This window comes from Podarcis tiliguerta, assembly GCF_965153285.1.
Source record: "Podarcis tiliguerta genome assembly, chromosome: 8".
In the NCBI taxonomy this organism is placed as follows: Eukaryota; Metazoa; Chordata; class Lepidosauria; order Squamata; family Lacertidae; genus Podarcis; species Podarcis tiliguerta.
The window spans coordinates 9,300,063-9,321,070 of NC_139541.1; the positions used below are offsets into that span (position 1 = coordinate 9,300,063).

At 50.5% G+C, this 21,008-nt stretch overlaps 1 protein-coding gene and 1 long non-coding RNA gene across 5 annotated transcripts in view; one reads left to right on the forward strand and one right to left on the reverse strand.

The window, feature by feature from the left end:
- RPH3A (rabphilin 3A) overlaps positions 1 to 21,008 on the reverse strand; it is a 113,879-nt gene that overhangs the window by 68,773 nt on the left and 24,098 nt on the right. For 2 of the 4 annotated variants that reach the window (XM_083453944.1, XM_083453941.1), the window contains exon 1: positions 15,847 to 15,929. The exons of the other annotated variants lie outside the window; for them this stretch is intronic. The gene's annotated coding sequence lies outside the window, so the exon portion shown is untranslated. Of the gene's footprint in view, positions 1 to 15,846; positions 15,930 to 21,008 lie in introns of those variants that run through there. 4 annotated transcript variants of the gene reach the window in all.
- The window catches only part of LOC310684030, a 99,375-nt gene that overhangs the window by 34,890 nt on the left and 43,477 nt on the right, over positions 1 to 21,008 (forward strand). The window lies entirely within an intron of this gene.

A 21,008-nucleotide genomic window follows, 5' to 3' on the forward strand; every position in this document is an offset into this window, starting at 1 on the left:
TTGCAGCAGCAAAGAAGAGGGTGTGAGCTCTTCAGAATAGTTGGACGGGACCACGAGGGTCATCTAGTCCAACCCGCTGCAATGCAGGAATCTTTTGCCCTACATGGGACTCGAACCCTGAGATTCGGAGTCTCGCACTTTGCTGACAGAGCTACAAGGCAACAAGCCCTTTAGGCATGTTGGACATTTTCCATATCTGCTATGGGGTCCTCGGAGCACAGATTCACACGAAGTGGCAACCAACCTTGCAGGATTTAACAGGATTTATTTGAAATGCATATGCAGAACAAAGGTACAGAGAAATGAGTTTGCAATCTGCACACCCCAGTCAGGGTGCGCCCCCTTTTTATACAATTGCAAAATAAAATACCACCTGATTTCTTGTAAAACCACCTGATTTCTGGGAAATCGAAAGTTATGGCAACTTCCTATGTCCTTACATGAGCTTGCCCCCTCCCTTCCTGCAATGGCCCCACCAGCCTCACCACACCACAGCAATGTGCATTGCTGAGTCTGCTTGTCTCTTTACAACCTTGAATAAGAAACATGTGAGCCTGTTCCATCAATGCCAGCCTTGTTCTCCTGACGGACCTCTCCTTTCTCAGAAAGGCCTTTGGGGGGGTTTGCTATGGCCCTACAGGCAGAGAAGCTCCCAGAGAATAATCTTCCTCTTTCACCCCCATATTTGCAGGTCACTAACGGGTCCCTTCTCAAAGGACCATTGGGCACCATAAGTGGATAGGAAATAAACTGCCTTTCTGGTCTGGAGAGATTTTGCCGAGTTGCGATTTTGTTCACAAGGTGGGCTTCCTGGAGGGAAAGCAGCATAGGACATTTTATCTGATGTAGGTAAAACTGAATCTGTGAGGCTGCAATGGGTCAGTTTGACATCAAGACTGCACGTTTATATGGGAGCGATCGAGAGCTAAACCATGCGCAGTGCTACAGTGCGCCAGCCGTACGTTGGGTGTTGATTTGCTAGGTCAGCGCTGAGTCTTGATGCTAGATTCCTGCCGCACACCACTCCATTTGCACGAGGAAAGCCAGGACACATGGGAGCTCAGAAAGCAGCTCCTGCATGTCGGAAGAGACACAGCGGTGTGGACTCAGAAAACGTCGCCGCACAACAGCACAAAGAGGCACAACGTTAAACAAGCAAAACAGACTGTGAATGGTGTAGAATTCAGAGAGCTGGCTTCCTTTTCCTGCTTCAGGGTTCAGTCCTGCATAATGGTGCCGTGCTGGGACATGGACAACAGCTTCATAACCTCCAACATTTCTCTAATGAAAATAGGGATGTTCTATTATTGTTGTTGTTGTTGTTGTTGTTGTTAATACTTCAGATATCTGCCTGCGTTATCCCAGCTACTCTTGGTGCCTTCCAATATACATAAAAACATGATGAAACATTAAACATTAAAATAACATTAAAAAGCCCCTATACAGGGCTGTCTTCAGATGTCGTCTTAAGGTTTTAAAGATAAAGGTAAAGGGACCCCTGACCATTAGGTCCAGTCGCGGACGACTCTGGGGTTGTGACGCTCATCTCGCTTTATTGGCTGAGGGAGCCGGCGTACAGCTTCTGGGGCATGTGGCCTGCATGACTAAGCCGCTTCTGGCGAACCAGAGCAGCACACGGAAACGCTGTTTACCTTCCCGCCGGAGCGGTACCTATTTATCTACTTGCACTTTGACATGCTTTCGAGCTGCTAGGTTGGCAGGAGCAGGGACTGAGCAATGGGAGCTCACCCCGTCACGGGGATTCCAACCGCCGGCCTTCTGATTGGCAAGCCCTAGGCTCAGTGATTTAACCCACAGCACCACCCACGTCCTTCTTAAGGTTTTAGAGTTACTTATTTCCTTGGCTTGCAGACTGCATATCTTCGTACCCTTGCCAGCGCTCTCCGACCCACTCTGGGGGCTGGGGGCAGGGGAAGCTTGAGCACACCGACCCCTCTCGCTCTCCAGGCTTCAACGAAAGCCTGCATTCGCCCCATAGGACGCACACACATTTCCCCTTCATTTTTGGAGGGGAAAATGTGCGTCCTATAGGGCGAAAAATACGGTATATGATTTGATTTAATAATTGGAAGATGCTTATTGGAAAATGAATAAAAATTATTTACAATTTTTTAAAAAGTTATCCTTTCCACTCCTTAACCTTGATTCCATTTCCCTCTTCTTTGTCTGTTGTTTCATCTGTGCTGAATCACAGACTGTAATCTCATCGGGGCAGGGACCCACCCTCTCATACTTTGTGCAGCCACAGGCAAGTTAAGGGTGATGTATGAAGAAATGGTGACAAGGCTAGGCCTACTAGCTTGGATATTTTATAGGTTTCATAAAATTTATATACACTTGATCGTAAGGAGATTAAAAATCCTCAAAGTTGTTTCCAAAAAAGAATAAAACAAGAACATTATTGATAAAACCAGTTAAAGCAACTGTTGAAATAATGCAATGATGATTGCAATTAACGATCAGTGAAAAACAGATTAAAACACTTGTCAACTTTCTGTGTATCTGGGCAGGCTTGTCTGAGCAAGCAGAAGCCAAAAAGAGTACTGTGAAGGTGCCTGCCTGGTAGCTCAGTTGGTTAGAGCGTGCTGCTGATAATGCCAAGGTTGCAGGTTCAATCCCCATATGGGACAATGGCATATTCCCGCATTGCAGGGGGGTTGGACTAGATGATCCTCAGGGTCCCTTCCAACTCTATAATTCTACGTTACCAATAGGCAGGGAGTTCCAAAGTGCAGGTGCTACCACACTAGAAGATCAGTTTCTTGCCAACGCAGAACAAGCACCTATAGCAGAACCTGTTAAGTTGTGGGTGAACATATCAGACGACAGCTCTTGTTTATTCACAGGCCAGAACAGAACTGAACTGAAGGGTTCAGCCAGCCTGCTTATATAGAGCTCAGATAGAAAGCAACAGTAACCACTTTCTGTAACTATCCAATCACTGAATGTCACTTTCAATTCCTTATTTGCATATGCGGACCTGAGTGAAAACTATCTACAGTATCCCCCTGCTGGTGAGAACTTCAGTACATAACAGAACCAGTTCCGTAAATCAAAGCGGTCAAGTGGGCATTCATGGGGTAAGGGGATAACCTCCCATCTCTGAGATTTGCGGTGGAGGAGGGGCACTTACACCAAGCCAAAAGGATTTCCCTAACTTGCATTAGGAGGTATTATACCAGACCAGAACATTGAACCACGGAGCACAGTGATGTAGCCCAAAGGATTTCCTAACCCTCTTGACTCAAGCTCTTTTTCACTGGACATGCCAGGAACCTTACACTAACAGAAAAAAAGGCGCTCTGCTCTCTGTGTGTTTTCAGTACAGTGGTACCTCGGGTTACATACGCTTCAGGTTACAGACTCTGCTAACCCAGAAATATTACCTCGGGTTAAGAACTTTGCTTCAGGATGAGAACAGAAATTGTGCTCCGGCGACGCAACAGCAGCAGGAGGCCCGATTGGCTAAAGTGGTCTTCAGGTTAAGAACAGTTTCAGGTTAAGAACAGACCTCCGGAACAAATTAAGTACTTAACTCGAGGAGCACTGTATTGTAAAATCTATATTTACACATCTTCACTTTTCTTTTACATACCGACCATATCTATGATGCATGTTTTTGGTGGTGGTGGTTTCTCCCCCAAAGATGTGCAGTGGTACCTTGGGTTACAGATGCTTCAGGTTACAGACTCCGCTAACCCAGAAATAGTACCTCAGGTTCAGAACTTTGCTTCAGGATGAGAACAGAAATCGTGCGGTGGCAGCGCAGCGGCAGTGAGAGGCCCCATTAGCTAAAGTGGTGCTTCAGGTTAAGAACAGTTTCAGGTTAAGAACAGACCTCCGGAACGAATTAAGTTCTTAACTCGAGGTACCACTGTATATCCATACATACAACCTGAGCAGAGGGACTCACAGCATTAAGGCCTCAACAGAACTTCCTTCCCCATTAGAATCATAGAGTTGGAAGGGACACCCAGGGTCATCTAGTCCAACCCCGTGCAATGCAAGAATCTCAGCTAAAGCATCCATGGCAGAAGGCCATCCAACCTCTGCTTTTAAAAACCTCCAAGGAAGGAGAGTCCACAACCTCCTGAGGGGGACTGTTCCACTGTCAAACAGCTCTGACTGTCAGAAGGTTTTTCTGTATGTTTAGCTGGAATCTCCTTTCTTTTAACTTGAAGCCGTTGGTTCGAGTCCTACCTGCCAGAGCAGGAGAAAACAAACTTGCTCCCTCTTCCATGTGACAGCCCTTAAGGTATCAGGGTTCCAGGGAAGCCTGAATTCACATCCCTCGAGTCCATCACAGAGCAAAACAGGCCTCAGGCCTCTGCCTCCTCAGCTTCCAGCACCAGCCAAAAACTCACGCACACAATTCTCACATACCAAGCCCTCCTACCATTGTGCCTGTTGTTCTCCATCTCAAGATCCAGGCGGGTGAGTTTGGAAAAGACCCACCCATTTATAATAATAATAATAATAATAATAATAATAATAATAATAATAATAATTAATAATTTATTATTTATACCCCACCCATCTAGCTGGGCTTCCCCAGCCACTCTGGGCGGCTTTCAACAAAATATTAAAATACAGTAATGCATCAAACATTAAAAGCTTCCCTAAACAGGATTGCCTTCAGGTGTCTTCTAAAAGTCTGGTAGTTGTTGTCCTCTTTGACATCTGGTGGGAGGGTGTTCCACAGGACTGGTGCCACTACCGAGAAGGCCCTCTGCCTGGTTCCCTGTAACTTGGCTTCTCGCAGTGAGGGAACCACCAGAAGGCCATGGCAACAGAGCAACCTCTTTGGTAAGTAGCAGTATTTACTTGGTCGGCCAAAGCCAGATTGGACTGGTTCTGCCGTCTCTAGATTTTTAACATCACTGGATGCTGGCTTACAGGCTTGGAAGGGACCCGGGACATCATCCAGACTGACCCCGCAAACCTATAACAGTTTCGTCATTGGAAGTGCATGGGGTGAACAGGTGTCGTGTACATGGGGTGCAGAAGAAAGCCACAAGGCCGGCACAACAGAACCCTGAAATCTAAAAACTTAAGGGATCTGTGACAACATAATCAAGCTCTATTAATTGGGGGGGGGGTGAACAGCTTCTACTGTGAAAGGGGCTGTGCACACTTCAACCGAACCTGCCTTCCTTCCCTGCCAGGTGAGGACAGTTTTAACTACCTTGCAAAGTAGCTTTTGGGAAAAGCCCAGTTCACTTTGTGACATTCTCACCCATCAAACAACTTTTGTACTTTGCACCACGGAATAGCAGAAACACCATTAATACCCTCTCCATCAAACAGCAGCAGGAGACATCCCTGCACATGGATCATTAAAAGAAAAAGCTGCCAAGATATCTCATTTCAGGCATGTGAAAAACATGATCAAAGAGGAAATGCTGTTTTCCTTTTGTTTTCTCCCTTCCTCAAATCCCCAGAGTGGGGGGGGGGGGGAGGCTCCGGTTTGCTTCCTGCATCTTCAGAGAACAGACATAAACGAGGGAAGAAGGCAGCATTTCTGAGTGATGCCAGCTCTGTGGAGAACAGCCCTACATCTTGCTTCAGCCTTTTTGACAAGCATCAAGGACTTGGGCTCCAAACTTCTTCCATAAGGCAGCAATGGCTGCAGGTTGATGTAAACAAGAAAGGGGGCAGAGAGAGCCTGTGAGAGGGACCAAGAGATGGTGGCTAACAGCCAAAGCAGAATCAAAAGCCACCTTAAAATGGCTTATGGATAATAGTCACATCAGTGTAGAATTGTATAGCTGGACCATAAGGAAGGCTGATCGCCGAAGAATTGATGCTTTTGAATTATGGTGCTGGAGGAGACTCTTGAGAGTCCCATGGACTGCAAGAAGATCAAACCGATCCATTCTGAAGGAAATCAGCCCCGAGTGCTCACTGGAAGGACAGATCGTGAAGCTGAGGCTCCAATACTTTGGCCACCTCATGAGAAGAGAAGACTCCCTGGAAAAGACCCTGATGTTGAGAAAGATGGAGGGCACAAGGAGAAGGGGACAACAGAGGACGAGATGGTGGGACAGTGTTCTCGAAGCTACCAGCATGAGTTTGACCAAACTGCAGGAGGCAGTGGAAGACAGGAGTGCCTGGCGTGCTCTGGTCCATGAGGTCACGAAGAGTCGGACACGACTAAACAACTAAACAACAACAAAATAGCTGGAAGAGACCCCAAGGGTCACCGAGTCCAACGAGTTCCTTGCAACTAAGGAATCCAAGGCAGATGGCCCTCCAAACTTTCTTTAGAAACCTTCAATGAAGGAGAGTTAATCACCTTTTGAAGGAGTCTGTTCCACTGTCAGACATCTCTTATTTTCAGAAAGGTCTTCCTAATGTCTAGTCAGAAACTCCTTTCTTGTAATCTTAATCCATCGGTTCGGGTCCTAGCCTCCAGAATAGGAGAAAAGAAGCTTACTCCATCCTCCATGTGACAGCCCTTGAGATATTTGGAGATTATAATCTCTTCTCAGGGACACGGGTGGCGCTGTGGGTAAAACCTCAGCACCTAGGACTTGCCGATCGCATGGTCGGCGGTTCAAATCCCCGCGGCAGGGTGCGCTCCCGTTGTTCGGTCCCAGCGCCTGCCAACCTAGCAGTTCGAAAGCACCTCCGGGTGCAAGTAGATAAATAGGGACCGCTTACCAGCAGGAAGGTAAACGGCGTTCCGTGTGCTGCGCTGGCTCGCCAGAGCAGCGATGTCACACTGGCCACGTGACCCGGAAGTGTCTGCGGACAGCGCTGGCCCCCGGCCTATAGAGTGAGATGAGCGCACAACCCTAGAGTCTGGCAAGACTGGCCCCTATGGGCAGGGGTACCTTTACCTTTACCTTTAATCTCTTCTTAGTCCCCTCTTTTCCAGACGGAGAATAACCAGCTCCCTCAACTGTTTCTCATAAGACTTGCTTTCCAGACCCTTTATCATCTCGCTCGTCTGCACATCTTCCAGCTTGTCAACATCCTTCTTAAATTGTGGTCCCCAGAACTGGACACAGGACCCCAGGTGTGGTCTGACCAAGGCAAAAAGAGAGAATCCTGTACCTTGGTTCTCAAATGGAGTCCATTCCAGAAGTTCTTTCAATTCCCATAACTGTTTGGAAACTAAGGCACAGCTTCCGATTGGCTGCAGGAGCTTCCTGCACTCAATCGGAAGCCGCAGATGCCGCGTCGGATGTTCGGCTTCCAAAAAACATTCGCAAACCAGAACACTTGCTTCTGGGTTTGCAGCGTTTGGGAGCAAAACGTTCAAGTCACAAGGCATTCCAGAACCAAGGTACGACTGTATATTGATGATGTTGGTGGTGGTGATTTAACTACCCTCTGCTGAGAGACCAATTGCTTAAGACTCCAAGAGGGAGCTTAACCTGGTTCGGAGAATGCCAACACCAATGCATTCCCACAAGACAAAAGAAGAGGGGCAGCCTTCCACAGCAGTTAACTCTGGGGAGGGTCTACTGCTTAGGATGTCTGCCTCGCATGCAGAAGCCCCCATGTTCCAGCCCTGGCATCTCCAGCTTAAACAGCTGAACTGGGAAAGCCTTCACTCTGTTCACATTGACATGCCACATGTCTGATGAAGTGGAGGCAGTGTGGTGTAGTGGTTAGAGGGTCCGCCTAGGGCCTGGGAGAGACCAGGGTTGGAATCCCCACTTGGCCCTGAAGCTCACTGGTGGGTGACCAGCCACTGCCTCTCAGCCTGGCCCACCTCACAGGGTTGTTGCGGGGGCTAAATGAGGAGGGGGGAACACCATGCAAGTCATCTTGAGCTCCTTAGGTGAAAAGGTGGGACGGAAATGCAATAAACAGATATCATAAGGTTGCCAACCTGGTGTGCCCTCCAGATGTTTTGAACTACAACGCCCATCAGCGCTAGCCAGTATGGGCTGATGGAAGCCTGCAAAGAACATTAAGAAGAGCCTGCTGGATCAAGCCAATGGCCCAGCCAATCTGGCATAGTCTCATATTGACCAACCAGATGCCCCAAAGGGAAACAAGCACAAGAGCCCCCTCTACTGGCATTCAGAAGCATTGCTGCCTCTGACCATAGTGGCAGAACATCAGGTAAAGGTAAAGGGACCCCTGACCATTAGGTCCAGTCGTGGCCGACTCTGGGATTGTGGCGCTCATCTCGCTTTACTGGCCAAGGGAGCCGGCGTACAGCTTCTGGATCATGTGGCCAGCATGACTAAGCCGCTTCTGGTGAACCAGGGCAGCGAACGGAAACACCGTTTACCTTCCCACTGGAGCTGTACCTATTTATCTACTTGCACTTTGACGTGCTTTTGAACTGCTAGGTGGGCAGAAGCAGGGACCCAGCAACGGGAGCTCACCCCGTCGCGGGGATTCGAACCGCCGACCTTCTGATCGGCAAGTCCTAGGCTCTGTGGTTTAACCCACAGCGCCACCCACGTCCCGAACATCAGAGCCAGGAGCTATAAGGCTACATGAGCTTGAAATGGGAGTTGCTTTTCCATTTTGCCCTACCGAGAGCTGAGCAGACCCTTGGCACACCCTGATCCCGTAGGAAAACTGGTCCCGTAGGAAAACCTGGAATTTGGGCAGGGGTGCTTCAGGTGCAGTTCCCGGGCACGGCATTTCCAGAGTGGGAGCAACCCGGCGACCGGCTTCTTTCCATCCCTTTCCCAGCTCTGCAATGCAGCTTTCTTAAATATTGAACAGGCTGGCTGATGCAACTCCGGCGGGTAAAGCCAAGACTGAGGGACCGCTTGGCTTTCTTTTCTTCCCCACGTTGAGGAAGCCTGAACGCAATCAATCTTCATTCAGGAAAAGAAGGGGGAACAACCAAAGAGGACGTGGCGCGAGGAGAATAAAAGCAAGGGGGAGAGATCCGCAGAGCCTCTCCCTTTGCATGTGCCAAGAAGGTGCACCGAGGGGCAGGGAAGGCGGTCGGCTTTTTTCGGGGCCCATTTCCCCGCAAGGAGATGGGCATAGGGCTGGGCGACCCTCCAGGTGCTGGTGGACTCTCAGGGATGCTGGCTGTTGAGAACTTCTGGTACACAAGGTTATTATGTAATAGGTTGATGAGAAAATACGCAAGCTGTGGAGCAGGTAGGCACCCAGATGAGCAGCGCCGGGCTTTTAAAGCAACTTCAGCTCCGCACAAAGCGATCTGCCAGGCTGGCTCCTTGCCACCCACATGCAAAAACACAGAGGCATCTGCATTGCAGGGGGCTGGACTAGATGACCCTTGAAGTAGCTTTCAATTCTACAGTTCTATTATTCTCCAAGGTGGCGCTGTGGTCTAAATCACTGAGCCGAGGGCTTGCAGATCAGAAGGTCGCAGTTCGAATCCCCGCGACGGGGTGAACTCCCGTTGTTTGGTCCCAGCTCCTGTCAACCTAGCAGTTTGAAAGCACATCAAGTGCAAGTAGATAAATAGGTACCACTCTGGCGGGAAGGTAAACGGCATTTCCGTGCACTGCTCTGGTTCGCCAGAAGCAGCTTAGTCATGCTGGCCACATGACCCGGAAGCTGTCTGCGGACAAACGCCGGCTCCCTCGGCCAGTAAAGCGAGATGAGCACTGCAACCCCAGAGTCATCCACGACTGGACCTAACAGTCAGGGGGTACCTTTACCTTTATTATTCTTCACTGGCTATGTTTAAAAGAGCTGAACGCCTTAACTGCAGCCTCCTGAACCCAACTGGGAGAGGGCTTGCAGGAGCCCCCAGCCCCCATTGAATCCCCTCTCCCCACTGTCAGCTATTAACGCCGGAAAGGTAATGTCCACACCTGTTATGACCTTATGTGACTTGGGGACAGTCCCAAGAGCAAGGGCAAGAAGGAGAGACCTGCTGCCCAGTGGCTACTAGCCAGGATGGCTCAGTTTTGCCGCCACGCTAGGAGGCAGCAGTGCTTCTGGATAGCAGTTGTGGAAACCACAGAGAGGGCTCTTGTGCCCGGGTTCTGCTTGTGGGAACAGGATCTGAGAACAGGATGCTGAACCAGTGGTAGAAACTGAGATACGAAAGCTAGGAGCTGAACGGCACCTTAAACCTGGTTTATGGGCACAACTGAATGTCTATCAGTGGCGTAGCGTGGGGGGTGCAGGGGGGGCCGGCCGCACCGGGCGCAACATCTGGGTGTTAGGGTTAGGGGGCGCAAATCCACGGGTTAGGGAGCGCAAATCCACGGGTTAGGGGGTGCAAATTACTTGCCTTGCCCCGGGTGCTGACAACCCACGCTACGCCACTGATGTCTATGCACTTTTTTTATTACAAGAATACAAATCTGAAAATGAATGAACTGCAGCTAATATATTATGTTCATTTTTCATAGGGTCTAGTCCAGGGGTCAGCAAACTTACCGCGCCTCGGGCTGGTTTCTCCAGCGCCGATCGCACAGCGGGCCAGAGGAGCGTGTGCCCATACACGTGCGCACACACTATTTCCGGCACACTTCCAACCCAGATGTGCACCGGAAATAAGGCTTGCGCATGTGCAAATAACGCTTGCACATGCGCACAAGCTATTTCCGGTGCTTCTCCAACCCTGAAGTGGGCCGGATAAACCTCGGGCCTTAGTTTGGGGACCCCTGGTCTAGACCTTCCCCTGCTCGCCCCCCATAATATTCTTAAGAGGGTCTCTTCTCCAGTCTTCAGAGAGTAGCTGGAAGTGGGGAGGCAGAAAAAGGTCCTCCTTTCCTTCCACTCTGCAGAAACTGCTTGCGCTAATGAAATTCCCTGTCGCAAAATGCACCTAGAACAATGGGAGTTTTGAACACTGGGCTGGACCCAATCCTACAGGCTCTCCTTACGTTCCTAACCCCAGAGTCAGAGGCACCAACTTCTCAAGATGCTTGAGGGGACCCAACAAGACGGCCTGATGTCACGCACATGACATTGTGAAGAGCCAGGGCACAGAGTTGAATGCCCTCTGAACATTGAGGGGACCTGGCCCCCTCCCCCCAAAAAAGGTTGGGTGGAGGGAAATGCCTCAGCTCCAGGAGCCGGCACCTATGCCCAGAGCCAACCCATTTGGGAGACTGGAATTTCTGCAAAAAACAAAACAAAGCTGTTCTCTACTTCCCCAAAAGGAGGAAAGACTCAAAGAAAGGGGTGTAGCATGGGGGGTACCATGGGAGCTGTGGTCCCAGGCACACAATTTTTGAGAGGACTGAACCAGGTGCCCCCATGCAGGTGGCCCCAGCACAGCCTGGTCCGGTGCTCCTCTCCGCCCACCAAGGGCTGCATCGGCTGGCCAGGCTCCTCCCTGCACAGAGGGGGGCAGGGGGGGCTCAGCACAGCCCCACTTTGCTCCAGTGGAGGTGGGGTCACTTCAGTGGCAGTGGCAGAGAGGGCTGGGCTGTTGCCTTGCCCCATTCAGCACACAAATGACCCCCCTCCCCGGCCCAGTGTGCAAACACACACAGATGCCCCGGGCACCAGCAACGGATGCTACGCCACTGCTCAAAGACTGCAGAAGAAAAATGAGCATCAGCTGCTCTTCCTCCAGTATGAGCTAGGCATGCAGGCATCAAACCCAAGTCCTCTGCCTGCTTGGCTATAAATCTCTGTCCAGCATTTTCCCAGGAGCTGGGAACAACCTGCAGATTTTGCCAGTGCCAACACTCCTCTCAAACAGGTGGGGGAGGCCCTCCTCCATAAACAGCCCCCCCCCTTCCTCCTCCTCCTCCTCACACCCTAATTCTTAGTCACCATCTATTCCAGGCACAGGAGGTATCTCAAATTGGCTCTCAAAGATGCCCCACAGCTCCCAATTAGCAATTTAATAAGCCGTTGTCTGGTGCATCCATCTAAGCAAAAAATGTATTTCAGAGAGCACAGAGGTTTCGAGGCCTATCAGCACACGGCATCTCGCTTTTAATGATGCTCCAGCTCCTCTATCAGAGCCGCGCATCCCAATTAAAACCATGCTCAACAAAGACCCCCTTGGCAGCGAGGGCAGCGGCGCAGGGCGGCATTTGCTGAGAACACAACGCCAAAATGGAAACAGCCGTCAATAAAAGCAGATCAACAGCGCAGCAGGACCTGGGGTGCAATTGTCTTCTCCCATATTCTCAACTGGGCGTTGGCTTGCCGTGATTGCTCAGTACCCAAAGAAGGCACTCTGCACATGCTCCTTTCGACTGCTCCACACCGTTCTGCCTAAGCGTCTGCCCTTGCAAAGCCGCTGCTGTAGAGGTGAGCAGAAATAGATACGAATGCCCAAAGAGCTTGCTTGCCAATGGCCCAACTCGTCCAATCTTATCTTTGTCAACCTGGTAACCTCCAGCTGTTTTGAACTACAACTCCCATAAGCCCTAACCAGCACATCAGAAGAGACAATGACCCATCCAATCCAAATTCTGTTCTCACAGTAGCCAACCAGAAGAAGAAGAGTTTGGATTTGATATCCCGCTTTATCACTACCCGAAGGAGTCTCAAAGCAGCTAACATTCTCCTTTCCCTTCCTCCCCCACAACAAACACTCTGTGAGGTGAGTGGGGCTGAGAGACTTCAGAGAAGCGTGACTGGCCCAAGGTCACCCAGCAGCTGCATGTGGAGGAGCGGGGAAGCGAACCCGGTTCACCAGACTATGAGTCCACCACTCTTAACCACTACACCATACTGGCTCATGGGAAGCTCGTGGGAAACTCAAAAGCAAGACCCAAGCGCAAGAGCACTCTCCCTTCCAGTGGATTACAGGAACTGGTTTTCAGAAGCACTCCTGCCTCTGAACAAGAAGGCAGAGCAGAGCCATCCTGGCTAGCAGCCATCAATAGCTTGGACTACCGCAATGTGCTCTACGTGGGGCTACCTTTGAAGGTGACCTGGAAACTACAACTAAGCCAGAATGCAGCAACTAGACTGGTGACTGAGAGCGGCCGCTGAGACAAACATAACACTGCTCCTGAAAGACCTTCATTGGCTCCCAGTATGTTTCTGAGCATAAGTCAAAGTGTTGGTGCTGACCTTTAAAGCCCTAAACGGCCTTGGTCCAGTAGACCTGAAGGAGCGTCTCCACCTCCATCGTTCTGCCTGGACACTGAGGTCCAGATCCAAGGGCCTTCTGGCGGTTCCCTCACTGCGAGAGGTGAGATTACAGGGAACCAGGCAGAGGGCCTTCTCGGTAGCGGCACCCGCCTTGTGGAATGCCCTCCCACCAGATGTCAGGGAAATAAGCAACTATCTGACTTTTAGAAGACATCTGAAGGCACCCCTGTTTAGGGAAGTTTTTAATGTTTGATTTTTTTTTACCGTGTTTTTAATATTCTATTGGGAGCTTCCCAGAGTGGCTGGGGAAACCCAGCCAGATGGGCAGGGTATAAATAAAATTATAATTGTTGTTGTTGTTGTTGTTACTGCATGAAGAAAGACTTCATTTTATCTTCCAACATTCAGCTTTACTGCATGCCCACAAATTCAAATTCTATGAGAGAGGAAACCATTTCCGCCACAATCAACTGGCCCTCTGGAAGACATTAGGCATGCATTTAAAGCACGTCCCACGCGCATTTAAAGCACGTGACTACCCCCAAAGAATCCTGGGAACTGTAGTTTGCTATGTGTGCTGGGAATTGTAGCTCCGTAAGCTACAGCTTCCAGCTTCCAGTGGAATTTATGGTGCGGATCTGCCCATAGGTAAATGTTTCAGAGGGAAAGGAATATGTTGCCCAACTTAGAGGCAAGTTCAATGTGTCAGGATAAAGCACGAGCCCCAGGCCCTGTTTGGTGCCCCTGTTGCTCTCTTCCTGCAAACACAGAAGATGGCAGGCCTGGAGTTGCAAGCCAGTGGTGGTGTGGTGTTTAGAGTGTCCGACTAAGGCCCGGGAGATCAGGGTTCGAATCCCCACTCAGCCATGGAACTCCCTGCAATTAATGCTCGCGACTGCTTTGCACTGGTGTTTGCTTTAGGGAAAGAGGTCGCTTTGCTAACCATTTCATGGCATCGCTTGAGTTTGATTTCCTGAGTGCTGCCGCGAGCAGGTGTCTTCTTGTTCCAGCGCAGCGCAAAGAGCTGGAAGGGACTTAAAGGGTCATCCAGTCCGACCCCCTGCAATGAATGAATCGCAGCTAAAGAACCCCTATGTTCCTCTTCTGAATGCAATGCAATCTGGGAGAAGGAGGGGCTGGGATGTGGGGTTAAACCCCCTCCCTTCTGCACCATGAAGTCAATAGCAACCAAAGGACTGGCATCACCTCCAGTTTGTTCCCAAGGTCCAAGGATGTGTTCATGGAGTCCTCCTAAATGTGGCCCTCAAGGCCTCTTTCTCTGGCCCCTGGGTCTCTCCCTGGGCCACGACCCTTCCGCAAACCACACCCCTTTCCCTGCGCCTGTCACGGGCTGCCCTCAAGTGTTTTTGCCTGGCTGGAAGGTGTCCCTGAACTGCTGTTTTGCCTCTCTCTTGCCCGGATGAAATACACGAGAAATCCCGGGAGAAGCTTAGTGCACAAAGGGAAGAGTTGTACCCGATGCTCCACCGGGTCTTGCGTCTGGCCCCACCAACTGCAGGTGTTTGTCATTATTTTGCATTTACGTATTTATATCCTGCCTTTCTCATAAGCCAGGATTCAAGGTGGCTTACAAAGTTTAAAAGCATTATTGCAAAATATGCATTCGTGTGTGTGTGTGTGTGTGTGTGTGTGTAATAAAAACACAATACAGTCGTACCTTGGATCCCAAACAACTTGGTACGCGTACGTTTTGGCTCCTGAACGCCGCAAACCCAGAAGTGACTCTTCCAGTTTGTGAACGTTCTTTTGGAAGCCAAACGTCCGACAGGGCTTCCGCGGCTTCCAATTGGCTGCAGGAACTTCCTGCAGCCAATCGGAAGCCGCGCTTTGGTTTCTGAATGTTTTGGAAGTCGAAGGAACTTCTGGAATGGATTCTGTTCGACTTCCAAGGTACGACTGTACATTTAGAGCCAGCGGTTAAAGTACAGTTTGCCCTGACAGCAGCCCAGCCGTCTCCACTGTCTGCTTCTCAGTTTCCAAAGGCCTGTCGGAGCACAAAAGGTCTCAGCCTTAGGCAGATGGATAACAAGGAGGGAGCCGGTCTGCCCTCTCCTGGGAGCGAATCCCAGATTTGGGAGCAGCCACAGAGAAGGCTCTCTCGCGTGTCACCACCAGCCATGCCTCTAATGTTGACAGAAGGAAGGTGCTCACCCAAGGATCTTAGCACCCAGGCAGGTTTGTAGAGTCATGCCTTGGGTTACAGATGCTTCAGGTTGTGCGTTTTCGGGTTACAGACACGCTGAAACCCGGAAGTACCAGAATGGGTTGCTTCCGGGTTTTGGCGCTCGTGCATGCGCAGAAATGCTAAATCGCACTCTGCGCATGTGCAGAAGTGCCAAATCGCAGCCCGCTCGTGCACAGACGTGGCACTGCTGGTTGCAGACGCTGCGCGTTGCGAATGTGCCTCCCGCACGGATCACGTCCGCAACCTATGCGGCCACTGTATAAGGAGATGCCTGGGCCCCAGCCTGGGCAGCGTCCCTGAGAAAGTGCCCCATCAGGTAATGTGGTCCTTCGTCCGAAAGAGGCTCCCTGCCCTAGAGCCTGCGAGAGTGGGGTCCTTTCCCTCTTTCCTGGGAGCCAACCACACCCTGGGCAAACCCCAGTTACACTGCAACAGCAGATCCCAAGAAGCTGAGGCACTTCACGGGATTCCTGAACGGCTGCCCAGCCTCCCTTCTGCTGCGGCAGAAGGCGTCTCGGAGCTGCGCTCTGCTCACAGAAGGGAGAGGCAAAATTAAACGAAAACAGCGCAGGAGCTTTTCAATGAAACACAGCCTTCTTTCCTCCTCCTCCTCCTCCCCCCCCCCTCAAAGCTCATTCACAACTCACGTTCCATTCTTGAGAACGAGGAATCCAGTGTGTTCCCGTTCCAGTCCGTTGTTGCCGAGAGAGCGTAAGGGAGCCGCCTCTGCTGCAATGTGAATTTCCTCCTGCTTGGTGCAGACATCTGCAGGGTGGCGAGCAAATTCGCCAGGCGTGCCCACCCCCAGAAAGAAAAGGGGGGAAAACCCTGCGATTGGCAACGGCTGCAGAGCAGAAGCAAAGCGCAGCTCCCTGGCAGGTAGATAGCAAGTCACTTGAGAAGAGAAGCTCCAACTCCTACCCCAGCCATCATTGCAGACACTGGGAACATTGGGCATCACAGCCTTTTCCTGCAATCCCCTGCATAGAGGAGAGGTCTATCAATGGCTACTAGTAGCCTCTGCCTTCCACAGTTGGATGCAACAGTGCTTCCAAATCCAAGTTGCTGGAAGCCCCAGGAAGGGAGAAGGCTTGTGTTCAAATCTTGCTTGCCGGTTCCCCACAAGCATCTGGACTAGATGGGCCACTGGCTGACCCAGCAGGCTCTTCTTATGTTCTCCCTTATGCCTGGAACCGGGACGTGGGTGGCGCTGTGGGTTAAACCACAGAGCCTAGGACTGGCCGATCAGAAGGTCGGCGGTTCAAATCCCCGTGACGGGGTGAGCTCCCGTTGCTCGGTCCCTGCTCCTGCCAACCTAGCAGTTCGAAAGCACGTCAAAGTGCAAGTAGATAAATAGGTACCACTCCGGTGGGAAGGTAAATGGCGTTTCCGTGCGCTACTCTGGCTCGCCAGAAGCGGCTTAGTCATGCCGACCACATGACCCGGTAGCTGTATGCCGGCTCCCTCGGCCAATAAAGCGAGAGGAGCGCCGCAACCCCAGAGTCAGCCACAACTGGACCTAATGGTCAGGGGTCCCTTTACCTTTATCTTATGACTGGAATCCTACCCCAGAATACCTCTGCCCACTTCCACCCCATCCATTCCTATAAGCACCTCATTGTTAGCATCTGTCTGCCTCGAGAGACAATTGGGTGCAGTGGAACGTCAGTGGAACGTAATTCATTCTGGAGGTCCGTTCTTAACCTGAAACTGTTCTTAACCTGAAGCACCACTTTAGCTAATGGGGCCTCCCGCCGCCCCTGCGCAATTTCTGTTCTCATCCTGAAGCAAAGTTCTTAACCCGAGGTACTATTTCTGGGTTAGCAGAGTCTGTAACCTGAAGCGTCTGTAACCCGAGGTACCACTGTACTGCAAGTTTGGACTGGGTGGCCAGCCTGGCGAGTCAAAGCTGCTCCTACCGTGTGGCCGCTATCGCATGCTGGCAGCTCCTAGCAGCCACAGGGGAGAGCTGAGTGCGGGGTGGGGACAAGAGATGGACAAAGTACCCCAGAAGGAGCATTACATGTCCCCTAACAGAAGGTGAAAAAGCTAAAGGACCCCTGGGTGGTTAAGTCCAGTCAAAGGCGACTATGGGGTTGCAGCACTCATCTCGCTTTCAGGCCCGAGGGAGCTGGCGTTTGTCCACAGACAGCTTTCCAGGTCATGTGGCCAGCAGGACTCAACCGCTTCTAGTGCAACGGGACACCGTGACGGAAACCAGAGCGCACGGAAATGCCGTTTACCTTCCCACTGCAGCGGTACCTGCTTTTCTACTTGCACTGGTGTGCTTTCGAACTGCTAGGTTGGCAGGAGCTGGAACAGAGCAACGGAAGCTCCCTCCGTCGTGGGGATTCAAACCGCCGAACTTCTGATTGGCAAGCCCAAGAGGCCCAGTGGTTTACACCCACCACAGAGCCACCTGCGTCTCTCGTCCCCCAGCAGAGCTACTACCCCATCCCTAGTACCCCATACGCCCCCTCTACAAGCACCAATCATTACCAAACTTCAGTCTACTAAAATCTTCCCTCTGCTGCCTTTCTCGGGACCTGAACCCCCTACTTTTCTCTCTCTCCGCATCCCTGCCACCCAGATTTGGGGCTTTCTGACACTTTACGCCAGAGGTAGGCAAACTAAGGCCCAGGGGCCGGATCCGGCCCAATCGCCTTCTCAATCCGGCCTGCGGATGGTCCGGGAGTCAGCGTGTTTTTACATGAGTAGAATGTGTCTTTTTATTTAAAATGCATCTCTGGGTTATTTGTGGGGCATAGGAATTCATTCATTATTATTTTTTTCAAAATATAGTCTGGCCCCCCACAAGGTCTGAGGGACAGTGGACTGGCCCCCTGCTGAAAAAGTTAAAAAACTTTAAGCTACGCTGGAAGAAGAAGGCATCCACTCACCCCAGCACCCAGGAAATTAAGCCTGAGAGATGCAGGACATTGACATTATCTGCGAGGCAACCTCTTTCCCTAAAGCAAACATCATCACAGAGGAGCTGTGAGCATTAATTACAGGGGAAACAGAGCAGCTCTCAAAGTACCTGTGTACACAGGTAGATAGGAAGGTAAACAAACAGATGTGGAAAGGAAGAGGTAGACCTAGAACAGGAGGGAGGGGGCCACTTTATCCAGGATAGCTAGATTCTTTTGCAATGGCGGGGTCTCAGAATGTGCACCACGACAGCAGCACTGCAGCATTTTGGGGAATGCCCTCCTGACAATCTCATCTAAGCTCTCCAGCGCACGGTTCTTGGAAAATGTGTCTCTGTGGACCTTGAGTCCTGCAGGGTGTTTTGGGCACCCACTGCACCAAGAAACCAGGGGGTGGGGGCAGCTGCGGGGGGGGGGGGACGACTCACTAGGGATCAGCCTTAAGGTCTTCAAAATGTCCTAAGGCAGGAGGAGAAAGGAAGCAAAGTCTGCAGTTTTAAAATAGCGCTTTGCCCACCCTTCTCAGGCCCCCCAGCTGGGGAAACAATTAAAAATCTTTTTTTTTTCTTTTTTGTGAGAGCTGGACCATAAAGAAGGCCGATCGCCGAAGAATTGATGCTTTTGAATTATGGTGCTGGAGGAGACTCTTGAGAGTCCCATGGACTGCAAGAAGATCAAACCTATCCATTCTGAAGGAAATCAGCCCTGAGTGCTCACTGGAAGGACAGATCCTGAAGCTGAGGCTCCAATACTTTGGCCACCTCGTGAGAAGAGAAGACTCCCTGATGTTGGGAAAGATGGAGGGCACAAGGAGAAGGGGACGACAGAGGATGAGATGGTTGGACAGCGTTCTCGAAGATACCAGCAGGAGTTTGACCAAGCTGTGGGAAGCAGTGGAAGACAGGAGTGCCTGGCGTGCTCTGGTCCAGGGGGTCACGAATAATCGAACACGACTAAACAACAACAAATACACCCAAATGGCAAGCAGTACAGTAAGCATAAAAATCCGTCATGGATGATGAGGCAATCGCACCTTCCCAAAGCCAGGATGAAGACCTTATCAATCAGCTCCTCCTACTCCCCACCACCGAAAAGAGAGAGAACTTCATAAGCAGCACTCAAGCAGGCAGAGACAGAGACAGTGATGTTGTAAGAATTTAAGGTTCAAATATATAAATTAAATGTTCATAAATTTACAAGGCAAACACATAGCTAAGTATGTAAACCACTTGTCTGAAATAGTACAGGAGAACCAGCCTGAAACCATTTTGACTCTCCCAAATTGACTTCAAATGTTTCTCTGCAAGGAGGAAAGCCTCTCCATTGTCTTTTGCTTACCTGTCTTAAGGGCGTATTTGTGTATGAAGAGGGTGACCTGGATTCAGGAATTCAGGTATTTACCATCACAAAAAAATGGCCAGGCTGCCCAGGTAAAGCAATCAGTGACCGTTAACAGATATCCTGGCGAACAGGATTTCTGCTGTAGACCGCCTCCTTCTGTGATGTATGTATGATGTTTTGGGGGGTGGTTTTGAGCTGGGACGCAGGTGGCGCTGTGGTCTGAACCACAAAGCCTAGGGCTTGCAGATCAGAAGGTCAGCGGTTCGAATCCCCACAACGGGGTGAGCTCCCGTTGCTCGGTCCCTGCTCCTGCCAACCTAGCAGTTCAAAAGCACGTCAAAGTGCAAGTAGATTAATAGGTCCCTGCTCCGGCGGGAAGGTAAATGGCGTTTCCATGCGCTGCTCTGGTTCGCCAGAAGCAGCTTAGTCATGCTGGCCACATGACCCAGAAGCTGTACACCGGCTCCCTCGGCCTATAAAGCGAGATGAGCACCGCAACCCCAGAGTCGGTCACGACTGGACCTAACAGTCAGGGGTCCCTTTACCTTTTACCTTTACATTACCAGTTAAAATTCAAACATTAAACATCACCACCCTGAATCCATGTTTACCATAGTCTCTGATACAGTACAAGCATTACTCAAATCCTGCCAAAGTTTTTAGCTGTTTACAGTGTTCTCTTAAATACATACATTGTAAATCTTTCCCGTTCCTTCTTAAAGTTCTTCTCTTCCTGGTTTCTTATTTTCCGGGTCAATTTTGCCATTTCAGCATAGTCCCTCATTTTCATCAGCCATTCTTCTCACAGAAATAATGTGAAAATGGACACCTCCAGTGTCAAGAGCCAGGGTGAAGAGATGCGTCTTCATCAACCTCTGAAAGCTGCGCACTGAAAGCACCAGGCAAAGCGTGCAAAGCGAGTTTCAATGCTCAGGGGCCTCCACAGGCTTCCAGGCGGGAGTTCAATCACGGTGAGGGTTTGTAAAATGTGCCATCCTCTTAGCACGTTTCTCCCTTTCGTCCTGGGTTCGAGCGTCTTCAATTGGAGTCCTCGCAGGCCAGTATTACCCAGTTGTCCTGGTTTATACTACTTTTTTTTTTTTTTTAGATTTGCCTTGAGAGAGTCTTTAAACCTCTTTTGTTGACCACCAGCATTACGCTTTCCATTTTTAAGTTCGGAATAGAGTAGTTGCTTTGGAAGACGATCATCAGGCATCCAAACAACATGACCAGTCCAACAAAGTTGAATAGTTTTGATGGCACATATATACAGTGGTATGGGACGCGGGTGGTGCTGTGGGTTAAACCACAGAGCCTAGGACTTGCTGATCAGAAGGTTGGCGGTTCGAATCCCCACGATGGGGTCCCTTTACCCTTACCTTATATACAGTGGTACCTCTGGTTATGTACGGTACTTAATTCTATCCAGAGGTACGTTCTTAACCTGAAACTGTTCTTAACCTGAAGCACCACTTTAGCTAATGGGGCCTCCCGCTGTCGCCACGCCGCTACCGTGCAATTTCTGTTCTCATCCTGAA